The 22,582-nt window shown below is 34.4% G+C and overlaps 1 protein-coding gene across 1 annotated transcript in view; it reads right to left on the bottom strand.

Moving 5' to 3' along the window:
• The window catches only part of LOC107283596 (phosphatidylinositol 3-kinase regulatory subunit gamma), a 40,658-nt gene that overhangs the window by 12,841 nt on the left and 5,235 nt on the right, over positions 1 to 22,582 (bottom strand). The window lies entirely within an intron of this gene.

Below are 22,582 nucleotides of genomic sequence, written 5' to 3' on the forward strand. Positions count from 1 at the left end.
ATAAATTACATTAATATGTTTGCCATAAAACAACATTTTGAGTTCAATCGGTTGTTACAGCCAGTCAAAATACTCTGTTGCTCTGAGTAATTGTATGTTGAAATAGAAGAAGCATATATGATAAAATGGGCTAAGACTCTGGATATAACATACTGATGGAACAGTGGGAGAATATGTGCTTAGAAGGACTGAAGTTTACATTGTTATAACTTAAAAGAGAACTTCCATAAAACTATATGGTGTTGGTTGACTCCAGAAAAATTGTCTTGAATGTATTAAAGGTACTTCAAATTTATGTTAGAAATGTGGACAGTAAGAAGGGTCATTTTATCATGACTGGTAGACTTATAAAAAAGCCATACATTTTTGGACACTAATACATATAATGATATAAAGAATTTTAAAGATCAACATTCAACTGAAATCAGAACTTTTCTTGCTGGGTTAATGGAAAGTCAATTCAAAAAGACCCACGGAAGATTATTTAATACACACATGTGTGCATGTGCATATGCACGCACGCATGCGCGCACACACATACACCCCCCCCAATAGGGATCGCAAAGGCAGTCCATTTCTCTTGCTATCCCCCTTCTATAAAATGGCATTTCCCCTGGGATCAGGTCTGGTCTCCCTGACCTCAAAAACATACACAATTACATTTGATTAATACCCAGATAGAATAATAACAAGAAATACCAGGTATGAAAAGGCAATTGCAAATCACTTTTATATCACTGCCAAGAAAATTAACTGGACATATCCATGAAGTCACTGGGAGCTACGTGTGACTCAAAGGAGACACAATTTTATGAGTGATGAACCACATGTGTTTTCAATATTGGTGAAAAGAAACACTTATGCAAACCATTAAAGATCTCATATAAAATATTTTCTAAATCCTTTCTCGCAAATGTTTAGTACTATGTAATATATTGCACAAAATAAAAGTTGTGTTTAGTTTGAGGAGTACACTTTGTAGAAAACATGCAAGGTCTGCATCCTAAGGAACTTGATAGTATACTGCCCAAAACACATGGTTTGGATGCATAAAGCTCCTGATGTTTCCATTTAAAATTACCCTATCCTAACTGGGCCAGGGAATTTTTTTTAACAATAAAATAGATAGCCTATGAGAAACAATGTCCCTTGATGCTTTTAATACAGCTACATATGGTCATAAATAGGAAAAGTAAACCCTAATGTAGCCACACTAATATAGCTAAAGGGAAAGCAAATAACAATGCTGAGGCCAAACTGCATGCTAATATTTTAAAACTTTCATGTAAATACAGCAAATTTATTCTCTGTTTACTACAGAGGGCAGAAACAAACCAATAAACTCAAGTCATAAGAAATGGAACTGTGATAGTGTACAACTATTTTCTGAACACCTGCTTTGTTAGCATTATGTACCTATGGAACAGTCAAATTACAGAAGATAAAGTTGCAGATTCACAAGATGATATCATTATATCTTTCAAATACATAAATAAAACATATCTGAGTATTTTGCTCCCATAAATTTAAAACAATTATTGATATGACAAATTTAGGATTCTTATTTCAATTTCTGTTCTGATCCTGGGACATTCATCACATATCTGCTAGACACTGGGCTCACAAAAAGCATCATGTGATCATTAACCAGTCATAGTTTTAATCACAGTGCAGAAAACTCCAGAATTATGTATTATATTTACAAATAATAGGGCATATTCACATTAGGTCTATATGAAACCATCACTGTTTCACAGAACAAACTGTGAATATAAATATACAGTATTTAAGGAAAAATTGTGTCATATGCTATCAATGAAGAGAGCATACTATAAATTACGAATATAAGAGTAGGAATAGGGGTCTTAAGTAACAGGGAGGCAGATTTCTATTGAATATTAGGAAAAATTCAACAGTAAGAGCACTTTGTGGAAATCAATAACCAATAAGAATGTGAGCTCTATTTCCCTGGATGTATTGAAACAGGCTGGACAGTTATGGGCACTTTTAATTGAATTTATGCACTGAACAAGGGCTAGACTGATTGGTTTAAATGGTCCTTTCAGTTTTATGATTTCATGAAATAAAGAATAGCATGCTAGGATACAGTTACTCTGAACTATGTCCTATAACTGGAAAGGGACTGAGAGAATTAAGAACAAAGTATGTTAGTTGCAATTTACTACTTGCTATACAAAGAATAATTTGCAAATATACAAAGTCATAATCTAAGCTGCCACACAAAGTTTGAAAACTGAGCTTGGCTCAATGGTCATTGTTAGATGCCAAAGAACTCAGAAGACCAGAGCAGAAACTTCTCTCATAATCTTTTACAGCATCTGTTACAAATCCCAATGTAATGTACTGGATTTGTCTCTTTAGAAGGATAAGAATACTTCCTGAGTTCTTTGCAGTTCATAAAGAGACAAGAGGACTTGTATGTTGCTAAAGGCAGCTTTATTGTTAGCAGGCTATTTTTAATAATCTGTGAGCTGCTCTGGTTACCCTGATGGGCTAAAAGCAGCCGACAAATTCATTTGAATATATTCATCCTTACAACAACAAAAAAAACCCAGAGAATGAAAAATTGAAATTAAAAAGATAAATATCATGCATCAGGGGGAAAAACTGTATTTAAGAGAAAACATATGTATTTAAGAGAAAACAAATGTATTTAAGAGGAAAAAAAATTAAACACATTATTAAACCTTGATCACATGGATGGACAATACTGGAACCAAATCAGCTATATAATATGAAAGAGAACATTCAGCCAGAATATATCCAGGCACAGATTGTGGAACATGCCACTAGTTTTAGATGCAAACTATATGGATTATATTTAGAAAATAAAAAATAAAATATGTCCCAGAAAGATTTGATCTGGAAGATACAGTATACAGTTAGAACTCATGGTCAATATAAATAATGGGTTAAATATGCTTAACAAGTGAAAAAAACTCTAGGAGCTATGTGTAGAGATATTAGAAACAATAAAGTGAAAAAAATAGTCCCAATTTTTTAAAGAGGAAAGAACTGAACAAGGATGCATAGTAACTGAACAATGACTTTCAGTATCAAGCAAGAGAGCAATAGGAATATATCTTAATCGAGAATGTAAAACAAGGAAAATAATAAAAATGTTTCCAAGGAATTATAGGAATATTGAGGAATATTTACAATATAGCCAAAACAGAACTACTAAAGAGCAATCATAAAAATTATATAATAGAGGCCAAAAGGATTAAATTAAAATAGCAACCCTCTTCTAAAAGAAATACAGAAAGATTAATACAGTAAAGGGAATATATTCAGTAACCCACTCCACAGGAAACTTTGGTATCATAGGCAATAAACCAGCTGACCAATATAGGAAAGCATTAGGCGCTAAAAAAAAAAAAGTACTTATTTAACTGTTAAAAGTTTAGGCAAAGAGGCATCTAAATTGCTGTTAAGTCCAACAAATTTCAACAAATATGAAATAAAATTCTAGGGCTTAGAGATGAAAAACTATCAGGATATATAGTCATCCTAAAGAAGGGAGACAAGAAAAATCCTTGAAATTATCAAAATGTCATAGTAATTTCTCATGCAACAAAGTTTTGCTTAAAATTTTACAAAGAACAAAGCCATACAGGGAGATAGCAAAATGAATGGACAGGCAGTTTTCAGAAAAGATAGAGGGACACAAGATCAGATAGCAAACATAAAATGGATAAGAGGGGAAGGAAAAGAAAAAAGAAAATTACCTTTGCTTTATTGACTACAGCAAGGCTTTTGTGTAGATTATACCAGAATGTGTCCTACATTATAACTAATCAAAGTGTCCAAAGACCCAATTATTCTTCTGAGGAAGCTTTACAATGATAAAAAAGCTACTATAGTATAAGAACCAAATTGGAGAATCACGGTAGTTGAGAATAAGGAACAGATTGAGAAAGAATGCACATTGTCCCCATATCTATTTAAATTGTACAGCAAATACATTTGAAGAATAGAACATGATGGATTGGATCAAAATTTGAGATAAAAATGCTAGCAATTTAGGATCTGCAAATGACACCACTTTGTTAGCTGAAAGTAAAGGAGCCTTAGAAGAATTCATTATGAAAATAAAAATGGAAACTGAAAAATCTGGGTTGCTGTTGAATATTAAAAAAAGACTTTATTGAAGTGGTAGTTGATGGCAAAGTTTGACAGTTTTCTTGGGATCAGGAAAAGTTAGTGTGCATTGTGCTAGATAAAGGAGGAAGCAACAACAAATTAAGATATAATAATTTCTATAATCCCCATTCCTCAAAAGACCCCCCCAAAAGTGAAAATAATGGTTATTCCAGGGATAAATAGAGAAATGTAAAATCAAAACTTTGAGAAAAAGTGATATGAAAAGACGGGCACCTTCAACTTACAGATTTAGAGATGTTTACTGAGAACATTATGGATGACAAAAATTAATCAATCAGTTCTGAATGAAAGAAAGACTGATGCTTCTTTAACTTGGAAAGTTTAGGAAAGTGAGAGAATGAGAAGGCAACAAAAAAGACAGATGGATAGGATCAAAAAGATTACTAGAATGCACTTAAAAGAGCTATAAATTATTGCTGGCACAGTTCCTGGCATTTATCTATACAGCTGCCGGGGTTTCAGCCCAGGTTAATAGCACATAGTTAAATTACTGAGGGTAAACAGTTTATACACATTAACAACTTACTCATATTTTTATTGTGTCATTTATAACCCACATCACCCTGAACAAAGTTTCCAAATACAGATTCAGAATGGATTTTTTTGTTAAAGTAATTGTAAAAGCTTCTTTCCAGTTCTAAAATTCTATGAAAAATAGATTTAAATATGAAAGAACTTCCACTTGAAAGTTCTAGGCAGTTGCATTCAATGGCTTCATACAAGTAGCAGAGGCAATAAAATTAACTGCTTTGGATTTTCTCTCTTGTTTCCCAGACCAGGTGTGAACTTGGCATTTTTAATAACCAACTTCCAATATTTTACTAACAGAAAAACCAATCAAATACCAGCTGCTATGTGACTATCCAGTGATGCCAAGAACCCAAAAGCAAACATATCCAGATAAAGCTTGTCCAATATTATTTAATAGAGTACTACCGTTTCAAATTACACATTATTTCACCGCATTTTAAAATAATATAAATAATAATTGAGAACAAAACTTCTACATTTAATTTTAAGCCTTTGAACGTTAAAGGAAAACTAAACAATAAAAAGGAAAAAACTAAAAAAAACGAAAGCAAAAATGAAAACAACACAGTTTTTCTTTTACATTATACAACTCTGACTTGTGTAGTTTTTAAAAATCCAAATAAAAAGGTCAAACAGGAACGGCAGAAGATTCCTAAGGAATAAGCAGAAAATTTTCTTCTCCCCTGTCTGCTGAGAAGTACGGATTCTTTTGGTCCTTTGGCCCCAGGGGTACCAGGAAAGCTACTATTTCTGGCAGAGATATGGATCTTTTGGCTCTCAAATAGTTCAAAATTCAATTTACAGCCAGCATGGCCAATATGAAAAATGCTGATATTTAGTTCAAACAAGATTTGGAGGGACACTACTTCGGCTAAAGGCAATACTGGATGGAAAGTGAACATTGTAACTTTTTTTTTTTTCAGAAAAAAAATCTTACATCTTGCTGATGGATCTAATTCAATATGGAATGTCCTTTCATCAAAGGAGATTGTTAAAGGAAATATTACTACATCTTTGGGCAACTTTGTATAACCCAAAACCCATCATTTTACTGCTCCAAGATTAAAAGATCAGCAGCCTTACTTGCACTCTTAAAGTTAAAAAAAAAAGAGCATAATTTGAGTTTGAAAATCTGTATTTTTAAAATCCATATTGTTGAAAATAATTGGGAATAAAGCATTATGAATTGGCTGTAAATGGTGCATATTTTTCAAAGCAAACTATCTTAGTTTGCTACTTTAGATAGATTTCTGGAAGTTAACACAGTACTTACTATTCATAGAAAGCGGGAATAATCATATGAAGGGCCCTCAAGACTAAGTTCTTAAATTTGCAAGATACATGCAGCCTTAGTTATTATTTGGCCAGCTAATAAAACCTGACAGTTCTAGGTTAAATTAGCATCTTTTTGAACTAAGCAATGGATGTATAAAGTAATTTAGATTCTTTCTCCCATAAAGCATTATGAACAAACTATCTGATTTGCTGATTTAACAAATCTCCAGTCTTTGGCATACAACAATAGTAGGGCACCTGGTATCAATGCTCCAGAAGTATCACACAACAACTTTAAGTAACTGTCAAAAACTACACTGATGAAGAACAGTATTGCTACATAGCGTGTGCACTTTAAATTAAACCTTAAAATGTAGTTTATAGTTGACAAACATAAAACAGTTTAATGTAGTGGGAGGAAGGTGGGAGAATAAAGAATGTAGATGGAAAAAATATTTTCCTTCGAAAAATGATTTCCTCATTTAATGCATCTCTAATGCAATAAATATAAATTATATAAAATATGAATATAGTGAATAAATGTATAAATAACTCTTTTCTCTTGGGGATCACTTATACTATGGTCTCTTGAAAGAATTTTAAATATTCTAGTTTTTCTTTAATATATGTGCCTATTTGAAAACACAATGTTAAAAACTGTAGCAATGATTTTCATTGATAGAAATGTTGTCTATCCCTGAGATGCCTTGATATTACAGTTGAACTATTCTTGCAGCCAATTTTGATCACCATATTACAAAAAAGATGTTGAGAGTCTGGAAAAAATTCAGAGAAGAGGAAATAAGATGATCAAAGGCCTGGAGACTAAAACATACAAAGAATGGCTGCAGGACTTGGGTTTGGCTAGTCTAAAGAAAAGAAGAAATAGGGCTAACGTGATAGCAGTATTCCAGTATTTGAGGGGTTGCCACAAAGAAGCGGGATCACATTATTCACCAAAGCACCAGAGGGCAGGACAAGAAACAATGGTTGGAAACTGATAAAAGAGAGAAGCAACCTGGAATTAAGGAGAAACTTCTTGACAGTGAGGACAATTAATCAGTGGAACAGCTTGCCTCCAGAAATCGTGGGCACTCCATCACTGGAAATTTTCAAGAAGAGGTAGACAGTCACTTGTCTGAGATGATGTAGGTTCTCCTGCTTGAGCAGGGGCTGGACTAGAAGACCTCCAAGCTTCTATTCTATTCTATTCTATTCTATTCTATTGGAAAAAATCAGCACAACAAAAGCAAGTTTGAATAACAATAGGCATCTCTAGTTTTGCATACCATGTTTACAATTTGACAAATATTTATTTTTCTGTACCTGGGAATCAACACAATCAATTTCAGATTTTGGGAGCTAGATAGGCACATGCAAGCTAAATTAGATGATTTCCCACAATAAGAAACACAACTGACAATGCAGTAGGCTCTTAAAATGTATCTGTAGCCGTACTCCTATTCTTAAAGTCAGCATTACCAACCAACCTGCTGCATTCCAATGATTCTAACTGAACACTGGAAACCGAATTCTGAAAGAAACAGCATTTCCGTCAAATATGAAATGTGCTGAAAATCATATGCTAGTGATGTCAGCATGCTGACTATTTGTGAGTTTCTATCAAGGAGCTTTAGCACAGCTGCTCATGCTTTGCAAATTATTTTCCTTTTCTGTACACATAATTTAGCTCAATAATTCAATTTTTGTGTGAATGTGTTTATCTACATAGAAATAATGGCCTTTTTCATTCAGCGGGTTTTCATGTATAAATAGAGTTTGCACAAAACTGCAGTCTTATTACCTCAAAATATGAAACAAACTGAAGCTTTAGACAGCAAAAAGAAAGGTAGTCATACTAGTATTTTACACTACAGGTAGTACTCACTTAGCAAACACAATTATGACCATTACTATGGTCATTATGTGAAACATCACATGATAGCGATTTACAATTTTACTTCTGTTTTCTCTATTAACTATGATTGTCACAGGCCAGTGATGCAAATGGTGAGCACAAGATTAAAGGATAGGCATAAATGCAAGGACTGGTCACAAAGCTATTTTTAAACATAGCTGCACTTCAAACAGCTATTAAATGAGGTAGTCGGGAAACAAGGCTTACCTGTACTACCAAGAATCTTGTGGTAACTTAAAAAAAAGGTAAAGGTAAAGGAATCCCTGCAGATTTTACTCCGCTGGTTGCTGCTATTTTAAAAAAAATATTTTTTTATATTAACACTTATGGATCTCAGGCCACTTCATCAGGTCCATGCAATGAATAGTCCCTGTCATAGGACCTCACTCCATGCATCAGATGAAGTGGTATAAAATGTGATAAAATAAAATTGGATATAGCTCTTTAAAAAAAAAGATAGCGGGTTGGACTGGAACTCAGATTCAAAACCATCCTCAACTATGTTAGTTCAGTGGGTGACTTTGGGACAGTCACTCTCTCAATTCAGCCTACTTCTTATGACTGTTCTGGTCAGGGGGGAAAAAAGGATGGATTTTTCATATATACCCCCTTGAGTTCCTAGAGGAAAGATGAGATATCAATGTTACATATGATCAGGCAAGTTCTTCCAATGCTGTTCCTTAATATTATGTATACAGTAGAAATCTAAGTTCCAAAAATGTGTTCAAATCCATAGATTACTGCAAGTATTCATTTAGACTATAAAGGTTGGGACTTCTAGCCTACCAAGAGCATTTCCATATTAGCTTTTATGCTAATTTAGACTCTGCTTCAAACTCCAGAGTTCCCATAGCATGGCCTGTATTGTGTCAAGCCACATTTTTCCTAGTTCTGTGTGGCTTATGTCACACTGAAACTAAAGCTAGTAATTTCTTCTGCAATGCTGATGTTCTGCAGAAATTGAGAGTTGTTTGTTTTCCCATTGGCAGGAATTCTTGCCTCATCCTGTCACTTGATTTTTTAGCTTCAGCATCCTGTTTTTGATAGCCTCTAAATGCCTATTGACCAGGATCTTCCCATCCTGTTTCTGATAGCCTCTAAATGCCTATTGACAAGGATCTTTCCTTCTCTAGTTCAGCAGTATGGAGTCCATGATTAGAGGTGGCAGGTAAAATACCTTATTGCCAAAATGTTGATATATTATTCTTTCATCATCATCCCTTGTAAAATGATTTTAAATGCAGGAGAAAAGGCAACTTTATAACCAGAAAGATTATATCATAGCAATCAGATTTCCTTTCCCTACAACTGACCAAATACATTCAATATGGATTAATATTGTGATATTAAGTGGGGGATATTAACAATTTAAATTTCCCTCTTACGTGAAGTAGGGATCAGTGGGGGCTGTTGTTGCTAGTCAGTTGTAGCTTAGAAAATAGGAAACTGGTTTAATTTTCTGCACATTCTTATATGTGAATATGCAGAAAACAGCCTGAGAAAATCAGGGCTTAAAGAAGTGAATAGTGGTGAAGATGCTTGCTTCCACTTGGAAATTTGAGAGTTCAGTCCTAGGTAGCAGCAGATGTTTCTCTCCTAGGGCACAAAGAAAAAATATCTGCTGTGAACTCCGTGTGGCATCCGGCCAGCTCAGCTCCATCCAATCACCCTAACTCTATTCCGATTTAAGGGATGACAGGGTTGTAAAAAGGAGTTTTTCCTGCATATTCTGTGATTTTTGTTTGGCAGGACAAAAATAAATAAATACAGTATGGCATTAAATTATTTTGGAGGAATTGGAGTTAACAGTGGCAGTATGGAAATATTCTAAATCATACCACAATAGACTTTAGAGAAGAAATGTTTCTGCAACTTTACATTGTAACACTGATAAAGACAAAATTAAACAATATCTTATTATGAAAAGTATTATCATGGTTAATATTTATAATCATAATATTAAGTGCAAAGAGTTAAACAAGTAATTTAAAAAATGACTAAAATTATTTAGATGCTTTGTCAGCTATTATTAAGCTGCATATAGACTGTTGCCTCAAAGTACCAGGACATTACGAAAGAGGAGTCACAGGAAAGCCTGGGCATTTTTCTTCTTCTTCAGTCCTATAAGGTTGTACAGGTGATATGCATGTCATGTATGGACATCTGTGTCTTTTACCGTGTGTTTTACATATTAAAAAGCCTAGACCTGACTACTTCCTTTAATACTTCAATCATTTACCTCAGTATTAACTGTTGATGTGATTGCTGTACATGTTGAAAAGCTTAAAATAACTGGACATGATAAAATGCTGTTTAAAACTAAGTTGTCTTAAGATGCTTGCATGAAAATATTAAATTAATTCTACACTTATAAGAGAATGCACCCATTTATTTTATTCTGTAGATTAATCTATGAATTGTGATTATGTTTAACCATATTGTAACATTTGCGTAATGATCAGTTCATCTTGCTAAAGAGTATCGCAGGCTTGTTACACTGTGTGACATAATATAACAAAGCTGACTACTTTTGCTGTACTTTCATTTAGGATTTATTCTAGCTTTTATTTAGAATTTCTTCCATTTCAAGAATTTGAATCCTAAAATTCATCAATAGGAAACAATTTATTAGTTCATAGATTTAGACAGAATTTACAGTTATTACTAAGTATTCTAGAACTACCATTTTTAGGAAAACATAATTTAATGAACAAAGTGTTAGGCACAATAAAGATGCAACGAACTTTAAACATTGTATCAATAGGCAAGAATAACTATTACTATGGCTGTGTGCTAAAAAATGGTGACTTAGTTACACACTAAGTCACCAAATTATCCACCTAATTATTTCTTTGGGGTTTAATGAGTATTATTCTATTATAGCAAAATAATCAAGCCTACTTACAAATGCAAAATGAAAGAATTGTTAAGGCACACGTACTTTATCCAAACAAAACACTAATATCATATTTGTAATTCTTTAGATACCAGAAGACTATCAAATGAATTACATATTTCTTACTTCATACATAGATAGTATGAACTACATTCAGAAGTTAGGAGGCCAACAGTCTTAGTCCAGCTCTGGACATGAACACTTCCCATCAAAACATTAAACCAGCTGAATAATAGGATCTACATGAACAATTTAAAGAGTGGATTGGAAGTACAGCTCTCTAAACTTAATCTAACACTTTAACCGATACACCATACTGGCTTATGTTGCATCTTTTCATTTCAAAACTTGCTAAGCAAAACATTTAGTTCAGCTATTTTGCTTTCATGTTCTTCTGAAACAAGATAATCCTTTTTTTTTGCTTTTTTTTTGCTTTTTCTTTGCAACTGAAGTTTTGAAGGAGACGGCTTTACACAATGTTTATTGTGTATTTGCTACCTTGTAACAAAATAAATCTGATTAGAGCAGTAATGGGAAAGATTTAAAAAGAATGCTTGTATTTAATGGTAGAAACATGTCAACATTAGGCTAATCAAGAATTAGAACAGCCAAAAAAATAGAATTTACTTTTCTCATTTTTGTAACTATTGTACTTTGTTTTCATATAAAGGGAAAAGTCCTTGGAGATTAAGAAAGAACAGTTACAACAGTACCTAGAATAGTATTAATTAGTCTCTTCTGCCTGTTTATCCCTAAGATAAAAGTAATCTGGATATTCAATAGAGACTTGTATCTTTAGCTTAAACTAAAGCTATTAAGTGTGTTCTATGTTTCATGGAGAATATCTGTATCTTTACCGCATAGCAACCAAGGGGAAAAAGGGCAATTTAACTTGCAAAAGTGACATGAAAACCAGGCTATACATACATTCTTAAAATCATTTTGTGATTTTTTTCCTTCAAGATCCAACAGCGAATTATAATTTAAAAAATTGTATACAGATATAGATACCTTAAATACAAATTTACTGTGACCCTAACTCAGTCTTTTTCTTCAGAAATACTACCTTTTCCAGATGCAATAAGCAACCTCCAAACCAATCAGTTTTTCTTATTCCCAATAGAGGCCAACTGTACAATGCGGATTATTCTGCCTTCTGACTATTACAAAAACATTCCATTCAATGCACTATTGCAAGGTTTTTTAAAAGTCAGTCTTTCTTAGGAGCCAATTTATTTATGATTTCGTTCCTGCCTTTTAAGATATGCTCCTTCTGAAGAGGGCTTCCAAACAACTTGCAGGTCAATATAATAAAATGCAAGCTATAAAATAAAACATTAAATAAGATGAAAATAAATGACTAAATATGCCTCAATTGGAGGAAAGTACTGTTTATTTAATATCTCACACTTGAGTGGGAGAGTCTCTTATTGCAGCATACAGAACCATAAAAAGAGAGTCCTTTCCCTCAAGCTACAATCTAAAATATATTCATCCCTAGGATGAGGGGAAGGAGCGAAGCAGTATTAGTATGCACTCAAACCAAATAGCCACATTATTATACAAAACAAAACTGGTAGAACAAGCGAAGATAGATATTACACGCATGTATTGAAACATTTGCTATTTGGAATCTTATTATTTCATTCTAAATGAACACTTGTAAAATAAATGTGGCTGAGATGTAAGCTTATATCTAATAATCATAACAGACATTCTGGTTATCTTTTTCAAAATATTGTCCAAGATGGTATTGTTTGTAATAAGGAAGTCAAAGAAAGATTGTACTTTTTGCCCTGAAAGGTACCCCTAGAGAACATTTTTACTGTTCTCATTAATTTGCACTTATGAAAAACTTCTCTAATTGCTTCAGCTAATTCTGAAAATCATTGACGAACCATTATAGTCTTTATTTTCAGGTTCTGTTTTTTGCTTATTTTTCTTTCCTGCAATATTACTATAGTAGTATCAAAAGAATGAGACATGCATTCCTCTGCAATTTTTGGGGAGCGATGGAACAGTGGGACAACACTTCTGCCGCTTCTTTTTTCAGACTTTTAAGACTAACAAAAGCAATTCTTGATAGCACTGTAGCACTTTTTTCAGCTAGGTCTCCTCTATTTCTCCACAGTCTGATCATCAAAAGTAAGAATGATGGACCACAAAAGTGGTCTAGAATTAATGCTATTGTGCACTCTGCTTTTACCAGATGAGACGTTTCGAAAAGCAGAAAACAAATAGTCCTGAAAACATGATTTCCCTCAATATGTATAGGAAAAGAAACTGGAATGCAATCTTTATTTCAATCAAGCGCAAGAGAATAATGGCACATTTGCTGCCTTATGATGCCACAAAATGTAGTTCCTTTTTTGTTTTACCAAAACAAATGACTATCACCTTTTTTTCTCCTAAGGAGCCATTACCTTCTTACATTTAGATGCATGCAAAATCACAACTAACCAACATTCTCTCATACGATCCCCAGATATAAGGAGAAGGTTAGTCATGATTTTACACTCTTATAAATCTAACTAAGGAAGTAAGGGCTGTAACTTGACTTCAGGAGAAAGAAGGTGCTATGTATAGTGGGCTACATTTAAAGAATAATGACTTTATCATGAAGCAGGTGATCAGTTACTTAAGACTGGCATAGAAGTTGCCTAAACCAAATTTGTGAAGAATGATGGTAGGATTTGTCAGCTTTCTAAATATGTATTTACAGTCACTGAGATAAATAAAATTAACATTTGAGAAATTATTTATATTCTGAGTTTTAAACAACTTTTCCCGGGAAAAATAACTCATCATTCCTCTAATGTAGTTAATTAATTCCTATCTTCTTGAAACTCAAGGCAACATATATATATATAGCATTCTACACAATACAGTAATTACTTTATTTGATACGCTGGGCTGAGATACAGTTACAGGCCTTAAATCAATATATACATAACTTTTGCTAATTTCCAAGTAGCAGCCATGCTTTGCTATGACAAAATAAAAGAAATGATATAGTCAATAGTATAATGTGAATGCTTTGTGCTGATTAAAACAAACATGAACACAGAAAAATCCCATAGTAATTTTAATTTGGAAAAAAACTATTTTCTGGAAATTATTTGATCATTTAACTAATTTAACATTCTGAAGGTAGCAATGATTAATGAAATATACTATACTTCAGTAGATATATGTGTACAAATGAATTGTTTGGTTTTTAAAAAAAAATTACCTTAGTGTCTAGATAAATCTTCCTTTAGATCTCAATCTAGATACATCCACAAATAAAAGTTATTATCTATTACAGGTTACTCAGTTAAATACTTGGAAGGTGAAGTCAGCAGATGTTTGCAGCATAGGATTGTGTATCTCACCACAGAGTCCTGCACATGGCAAATCAATAGGCTGTCATGTCCAGCCACAGGGGTGTGAGTTTTGCCAAAACCTGCTGCTCTTGTGTTCATTTGATTACCTTACCACAAAGAAAAGATATCAAAGTCTCACTGTTTTATTAGGTCACACTGGTTATTTGTTGAAGAAAACATAATGCCAGAAATGCTGTTTAATTTCACCCAGATCAAAAGATGAGTATAGTAAATTGAGTATAGCTAGAAGTAATACATTTTATTAAAACAGACAAATTGATCAAAATTGAAGTAATGGTTATTTTTCCAGAATGTTATCCACTTTTAATTAACAAATACTATCATCCGGCTATTTCATTACTATGAGATAACCAAAAGTACAATTTGCCAGCTTCAAATTATGCCATTGGAATTTCAAAAATAAAACATTTTTTTTTGCTTTTATGCTGTAATATCAACTGTAATATCTCAAGTGGAAAACACTATAGCTAACTTTTAAAGGACCTACTCAGTTAGGAGATGAATATATATTTATGCTAAGATATGTAAATGCAAACATGCCCTTTTATTTAAGGTAAACCCTACATTGACATGCAGTTGATGCCATTATGATTTACTACATGTTGATGTGCCACTCATTCAAAAAACCCATAATGCAGCACCAAGACTGATACTGCAACTGCTTTTCTGGCGTGTGCATGATTTTAAAAAGGGTCAAGCATGAGTTGTCCCATACTACATCTCTGATTTAGGAAGTACACTACTTTGTAATCCTGCCTTCTATTTTCGTGGTATAAGAAAGAAGTTTGAAACATTCCCAGTATCTTTTAACAATCCCACAGACAAGAATTATGAAATCCAGCACAAATCAAAATATAACTACAATATCTATCAACTTTTGCTTGAAAATCCCGCCTTTAAGAGACTTAAAATGACTTTTTGTTCAGTATTCTACAGTCCATCCATATTGTAATATTCATTAGTATGTTTTTAAAAAATGACACAGCTAAAACTCTACATTTAAAAAAAAATTCTTCAATTTTTAGGATCTAAATTTAACAAGACACATTAATTCTACAAATCATAGGAAGATAATAGTGGAACTAGAATTGCTAAGAATATAATCAATGGCATTCTGAATGTTGCAGTCATGTCATATCAATAGTAGGTATAGAAAATGATAGTATATCAGCTTGGAAAAAGTGATAGGAAGGATAGCATATACATTCTTAAATAATGTGAAACATGTAGACCAACAACCTCTAATTTACATTATTTATTCCTATGGAACGTATAAATGGAATATTAACAATAACAGCAGCATTATGTCACAACTACAGTATGTTTATATATCATGTTCTCTATTAACGTTGGAGAAATTTACAACAAAACAGTGAAGTCACAGTATTTTGTCTTAAGTTGAATTGAAAGATAAATAACAGAGAAAAAGTCAGATAACTTTCATTATCTGACTAAAGAAATCTATAGAGCTCAAATTCAATGAATACAGTCATGATTCACACCACAGAATTTTAGGAGATTGTGTCGTCCAACAGCCTTGTGAATTTTATTAAAGACACATATATACTTTACATTGTGTTCTCTGTCATTTATGTGGACTCAGCAACTATGACATCTAATCTTCACACATTTAGTACTCTTTACAAAAGGATTATTCTTAGAAAATGGTAGCACTTATGCAAATCATGTTTTTTTAACATTTTTTTCCTTAACACAAACATGCTAAAATTCTATTTTATAATTAATTTTATTGAAGTTATTTTAGTTATGCAGATTCCAACCTGTGTCCATCACTGGGACCAAAGGTTTATTCTTCCCAGTTTTTGGGCTCCTACTTCTCTCTCTCCAGAATATGCAACATTACCCTGGACACATATATTTATGTTCATTCATTTTAGTGAAGTCAATGTGCTATAGCAGTGGTGGTGAACCTATGGCACGCGTGCCAGAGGCGGCACTCAGAGCCCTCTCTGTGGGCACATGCACCATCGCCCCAGCCCTGCCTCCTCCCATGGCCCCCTCTTCCCCAGCAGCCCCCCGGAGGACAGTCGCCCCCGAGCATGGCCCACGTGAAGCAGCGCAGCCAAGGACATGGTAGCCGGGCAGTGGGGACAAGACTCTGCCCTTGCGCCCCATCGCACGCAGATGATGCTGCAGGGCACGGGCAGAGGGCATGGCCACCATGGCATTGCTGGGCTGCCTGGATGATCTGTGGTGGGCCGTGGAGGTGGTGGGTGGCCCAACGGGCACGGCGGAGCGGGGATGGAGTGGGGGGAGTTTTGGAGCACTCGGTCTCTAAAAGGTTCACCATCACTGTGCTATAGCAAGCTATAGAATATTTGTAGCTCAGGGTTGAACTGTGGGGTCCTTAGCTTGGTTGTTTCCTTGCAGATATTTCATCACCAAATTAGGTAACATTATCAGTGCCTTTCCAGGAAGGGCTCAGAGAGCACCAAGGTCCCCACATTCCAACACCTAATGCAACACAGAACAGTTCATTAAAGGGAATTTTACCCTTACCTTCTACTTTGAATATTATAATGTGTAAGCTTTGAAGAATAAAAAAACCCTGTTGAATGAATTTATCTAATCATGTTACCAGGCAATATCTGGTGATGGGGGAAATATGTCCTAGCATGCTTTAGATATGTTTGGCAGGCAGATGTGCAATATGAAGTTATAAGACTCAAAAGGATGAAATCATAACATTTCAGTTGATCTAAAAGTGTACTATCTTCACAGATTTGATTTTTCCTTCATCAAAATGGTTACTTCTTTTTTTTAAAATGTTCTTATCTTGGTCTTGTAGTGGACGGGGTTAAGCATCTATATTCACTTTTGATTTTAATTCGGCAAGATCAATGAATTCTGCTGACTTCATATCTGAAGTGTATCAACTGAAAAGACGCTAGATTTTAAAACCTATGTTGATTAACTTTCAATCGATGAGTTTTTAACAAAAAATACTTTGATAGAATCAATATATATTGCTATCTTATGGTAAAGAAGATCACTAGTTCTCATGTCAAAGATATAGTCAAATGGCTTCCCAATTTGTGCCCATTTTACTGGAGGCTGTATGTCAGCATTCTGCAGAATACACCCCGATAGTTGTACCTGTGCTCTGGAACTGACTGAAGAAATCAAGGTGGCAAGAAACTGGCCCTCAAAAGGAAAAGATTTCTAGAAGAAAAGGAACTGCTTGGAGGTTAAAGAAAATCACAAGCCAAGAAATGGGAAGAAACTGTATACAATTGTAGAAAAGGTAGCTACATGACTCAAATATGTAAGATCTAACTGACTAAGAATATCCCTGAACATATTAAACATTATTCTGATAAGGGAGCAAGAGGTTAAATAGCTGAAACAATGAATAATGCCTCATTAAACTATGAGACAGGACCATAACCTTTAAAAAAAAGAATGTTCACTATGTGAAATGGAAGGATGCACCTAATCTGTTAGAAACTAAATATCAAATGGTGGTCACCATAGCCAAGTGTCATTAGAATCATTTTTAGATATAGGCTGTTTCCAGTTTTATTAGAGATAGGTATTCCGTTAACACTGTTTCTCCCAAGAGAAAATGTAAAGATTTTGAGTTCAAAGAGTCCTGACTTTATCTGTTAAGTGAGTGTACCAACTGAGGTTGGAGAAAGGGTTTTCTTTCAGAGTGGAAGTGAATCCCAAATTGCCTTATGAACACAATATCTCATTAAAGAATTTTAACGAGCCCCACATTGATTTCTCAGTTATTCCCAAATGTGTCACTTGTTTGATGCACTTGAAGATCCATAGAAGTAAGTGAAAAAAAATCTTGGAAATGCAGAAGGTACAAAGAACAGAAGAAGGGAATTGGACCACCATAGGAAAAAATTCAGTCTGACTGTTGGAGTCAAAGAAGAGATGTGAGTCTCCCTGGGGTTGCAATTTTTATATCTATGTCTATTTCTATATGTCTGTCTGTCTGTCTAATCCATCCATCCATCCATCTATCCTAGTTTATATAGCTACTCATCTCGCAACTGCGACTCCCTATATAGTTTATATGCTTTGGTGCCTGGGCAGATTTGTAGGTGTCAGCTGATAATTGTGATAGACAATTTCTACAAACAATGTGGAAATAGTGCAATCTTGAGTACCACATAAAATCCTAGTGATGGTTGTTGCCTTTCAGTGAAAAGCTATGGACATAATGCTATCTCTATGAAAAAGTCAAAGAGGGCTCAAGTTTATTCTTAGACTGTTTAATTATATTATTAGGTACCAGAACTAGTCCATGCAGGCAGTCTGGTTGACATTGTTTGAATTGTTCTTGCAGATTAGAATGTGGAAGGAACTGATTACCAATAAAGAAAAACACCGTACTAGTCAAGTTATAAAACTTCTTTATTTTGTTTGTTTATTTGTTTTGGGAAATTTATATAGCCATCTACTCACTCATGGCGACTCTAGGCAGCTTACAGAAAAATGTTTAAAAAATTAGAGTAAAACGAATTCGTACCATTATAAAATACACTACTGGAACCAGCTCCAACTGACACAGGTGGGATTTATTTTCATTTGCTTACTAAGAAGTACCAAAAGCATTCCTATGTTTTTTTCCCTTTTGAATTATTATATGCATGACAGACAGCTGAGAGAAAAATCCCAAACCTATTACAAATGCTACCAAATACATTTTGAAAATGCAGGAGACTTTGGACCAAATGAGAATATGAAAGAAAGGGCAATAGAAAATGCTATATGAATAAAATACTAAGTTATGAGATTTCCACCTTGAACATAAAAGTATTTCTTTTGCTTCTTTCTAGCACAACTGACAAGGACTTAGTATAATATAGTGCACTGGGTCCAAATTATGAAATATTCATACATGGAAGATGGCCATCAAAATAAATCTGGCATATTAATTATCTGGAAATTTCTGGGAATGGTGGTTGGTATAGACAGTTAATCCTTAAGTGCTCAGGTAAGATGTTCCTCCAACTCATAAATCAAAATCAACAAAAGTGCAATGGGGCTAGGCTATGTGAAAAAGTGTTCAGAATTTGAAACTCACCTTTGCTCAAGCTTCAGTACTAAACATCCCAATTCTTCAGAGCTCTTCATATTTTAATAAAGATGCACACACTGGAAATGAGAAGACTTGAGCAGGTGCCATCCATAGGCACAGCCTAATAGCAGTCAGTCAGAAGTTACTATGTGAGAAATTATACACTCAATTATGAAGCATGAATACATAGCTATTTAAGTAGAATAGCTATGGTGGAATTACTATTTCGCATAAAAGCTCTTCACCCATGAGGCTCTGAGATGGCTGCAAGCCATGTGATCAACAAAACCACCGGTCACATGTTGGTCTTTAACATTTTAACTCTATCAATTCAACACTGTGTATGACCCAGGTAATGAAATATGATGGCAGATTATTTGTCCTGAATTAAAAAAGAAAGGCGCTGCCATTTATGATAAAAACTTTATTGAAAGTAGCTAAACTTCCAAATAGACCTGCAATCCAAAGTTCAAAAGAAAGGAAACACATCTCCAAAAACCTTGTAACAAATCTAATGAAAAAAATGCTCCAAGTTTCAGAAACAAGTTCAGACAATACATCCTTCTCCGATATACTAATCTTCAGTAGCTCATACCATTAGGCCAGGGGTCCCCAACCCCCGATTCGTGGACCAGTACTGGGCCACGGCATGCCAGCAACTGGTCTGCACATAAAACCATGCCCCCTCCGGTCCGTGGAAAAACCTCTCTCCACGGAACCGGTCCCTGGCGCCCAAAAGGTTGGGGACCTCTGCACTAGGCTATTTGGGAGCTAAGAAAAGGATAATGTGGTAGAGAAGAAGCACCAGCTTTCTCATCCGGATTTGAAAATAAGTTTTGACAGAATGAATCAGCTAGTCTTCTAGCTGTGCTTTATAAAAAGGATTAATGAGGGAAGGGAAACATTGGAGAAAGAAGCTCTGTCCTTGGATTAGAAGAGATAAGATTTTTGTTTCAAGGGCCAAATTAACTGCTAGGAACACAGGAAAGCGGAGGAGAGCTGGAAGATACTGAGAAGCTTCATGTTGTGAGAGAATAATTAACAACTTTGCAAATTAATGGCTAACAGCCAAACAAACAGACTTGCACATCTGTGAGCCTCCCTCAGAAGGTATATCTCCCTTGGAGGAGCTAGCATCTCTGCAAACCATGGACAACTGAACATCAAACAGATTGGTTTGCAGAAAACCCCAGAGGCTTAACTTCAAATGGAGCTAACTTGAACTTCTAAAAGTGAGGAAACTGATCTCTGTTTTTCATATGGACATTTTCTTTTGTTTAAAGCAATGATTTTAGATTAGCACTGAAGCTTCCGGAACCTGGTTGTTCCCTCTAGGGAGAAGGAAGGAGAAAAGATAAACCCAATTTCCTTCTTAAAGCTTAGCTGGCGCCATTGTTTACAGAGCTTGCAGACTATTTGGGGAAACTCCTAATTCTACCTAACACTATTCTGCATATATAGTATTTTCGATTTTTAAAAAGCTTTTAATTGAAGAAATACAAACATGCAAGGTAAAATAAGGAGCTCCTAAACTCTACATTTAAGCTATAGTAGTATTTTTAATCAACAACCAATGTCTTGATATCTTTGAAGATTTTTCTTCAAAAGTTGCAAAATAGCTATTTAAAATAAAATGTCAGCGTAAAAATTATCTATGAAGACTGTAGCAAAAAGTCAAGAACCTATATTATATTCCATCATTCTAAATCTAAACAGCAGTAAATTTTTAACCAAAATACTGAAAACTGTGGCTATTAATATATGAAAAGACTTATTGTTAATCCTTATTTTGTTAGTGTTGTAAGTCAATAAAATGTGTAAAAAAGGTAAGCAAGATCTGCTATTTAGTTTCTCTCACTTATGATACTAATAACCACAACCAAAATATTATGAGATCCCCTTTATTAAATATTAATGAAGCAAGATATTTGAGCAAATTGTATCACCAGGTCCATGAATTTATCCTACAGTATTTAAAAATATTATTTAAAAATATTTGTCCATTATTTCACTTACTGTTTAAAAAAATGACTGAAAGCAGTTTATGGACACAATATTGGCAAAAAGTTCAATTACAATAAAAGACAATATCTGAACTTACATGAACATGTTATATGTATAGGAACCTTTCAGAAAAGGTAGTTTGTACCTATTTAAATATATAATAAAATGAAAGATAAGATTATAAGAAGTTACTGGAAGCCATATTCATATTATCTCTACTTTCAATACTAATTGTAGAGGAACATAACTAGGAAAAGCCTAGTTTGTTTATGTTAGGCTTACTACAGACATGGCTAATTTCTGTGGGATTAGAGAGCTAGTTTACTGATCCCTCTACTTTAAACAAAGCTTTTTCTTAAATTCAGTTCCTGGTGACTTCACAGACATGTTCATACAGTTTTCCTAGCAAACAGTATAGAAATTGTTTGCCATTGCTTTTTTCTTGGATTTTGTTTTTTGTTTTTACTCTGCATGTAGTCTGCAGCTCAACTAGATCCTGTGGTCTCCCATCCAAATACTAATCAGGAAAGTGAATGCTGGTGGGATAAAAATGCTATATTTACACTAAAAATGGGTGTGTGTGTGTGTAATCTGCTGGACTGCTGAGAGGATTCTAGGCTCCGAGAAGAGTGGAGAACGGTTAGGTAATTAAAGCTATTGATACTTGATTCTTGCAATAATTGCCTCTGAGCAGATTGTATTTGTTGACAATATTTTATTTTACATTGAAGACCTCCAGAAGACGAAATGTGGTATGCCAAAAATAATGCTCATTAAAAACAAGGATAGAATACAACTGACCTAAAAGTGATCACCATCAGTTGAAGACTGAATCATTTCCTGAAGAACCTGCCCTCAAACAGCAAACAGGGACAAATTCTGTCACATCTCCTATCTTCTCTTTTAAGAGAAGCAGAGGTCATAGAGTATTGCAGGATCCCTTTCAGACACACCTGGACATGGGATGGAAATTGGACTGGTTGCTCCTGTCCTGTGTGTGATTTATGACAGGATCTGGAGAGAAAAAGCCTAATCCTTTTGGTCCCCCTGAATTTCTGAACAGTCTTCAATATCACCCGTTGGGATCAGAGGCATTGCTCTGTTCTTTCTTAAGTGAGGGGCTTCAGTCTGGTGTGTGGTAGGAGAGAAGCCAAGCTCTTGGCTACTCCAATGTGGGGAGTTCTAGGGTTCAGCCCTCACATATTGTTTAATATTGACATGATGTTGCTAGAGAGGTCGTCCGCTGGCATTAATAAACTATGTATGTATGTATGTATGTATGTATGTATGTATGTATGTATGTATGTATGTATGTATGTATGTATTCCATT

The sequence above is a fragment of the Protobothrops mucrosquamatus genome, unplaced genomic scaffold (genome assembly GCF_001527695.2).
Source record: "Protobothrops mucrosquamatus isolate PMUCROS unplaced genomic scaffold, P.Mucros_1.0 scaffold44, whole genome shotgun sequence".
NCBI classification, from domain to species: Eukaryota; Metazoa; Chordata; class Lepidosauria; order Squamata; family Viperidae; genus Protobothrops; species Protobothrops mucrosquamatus.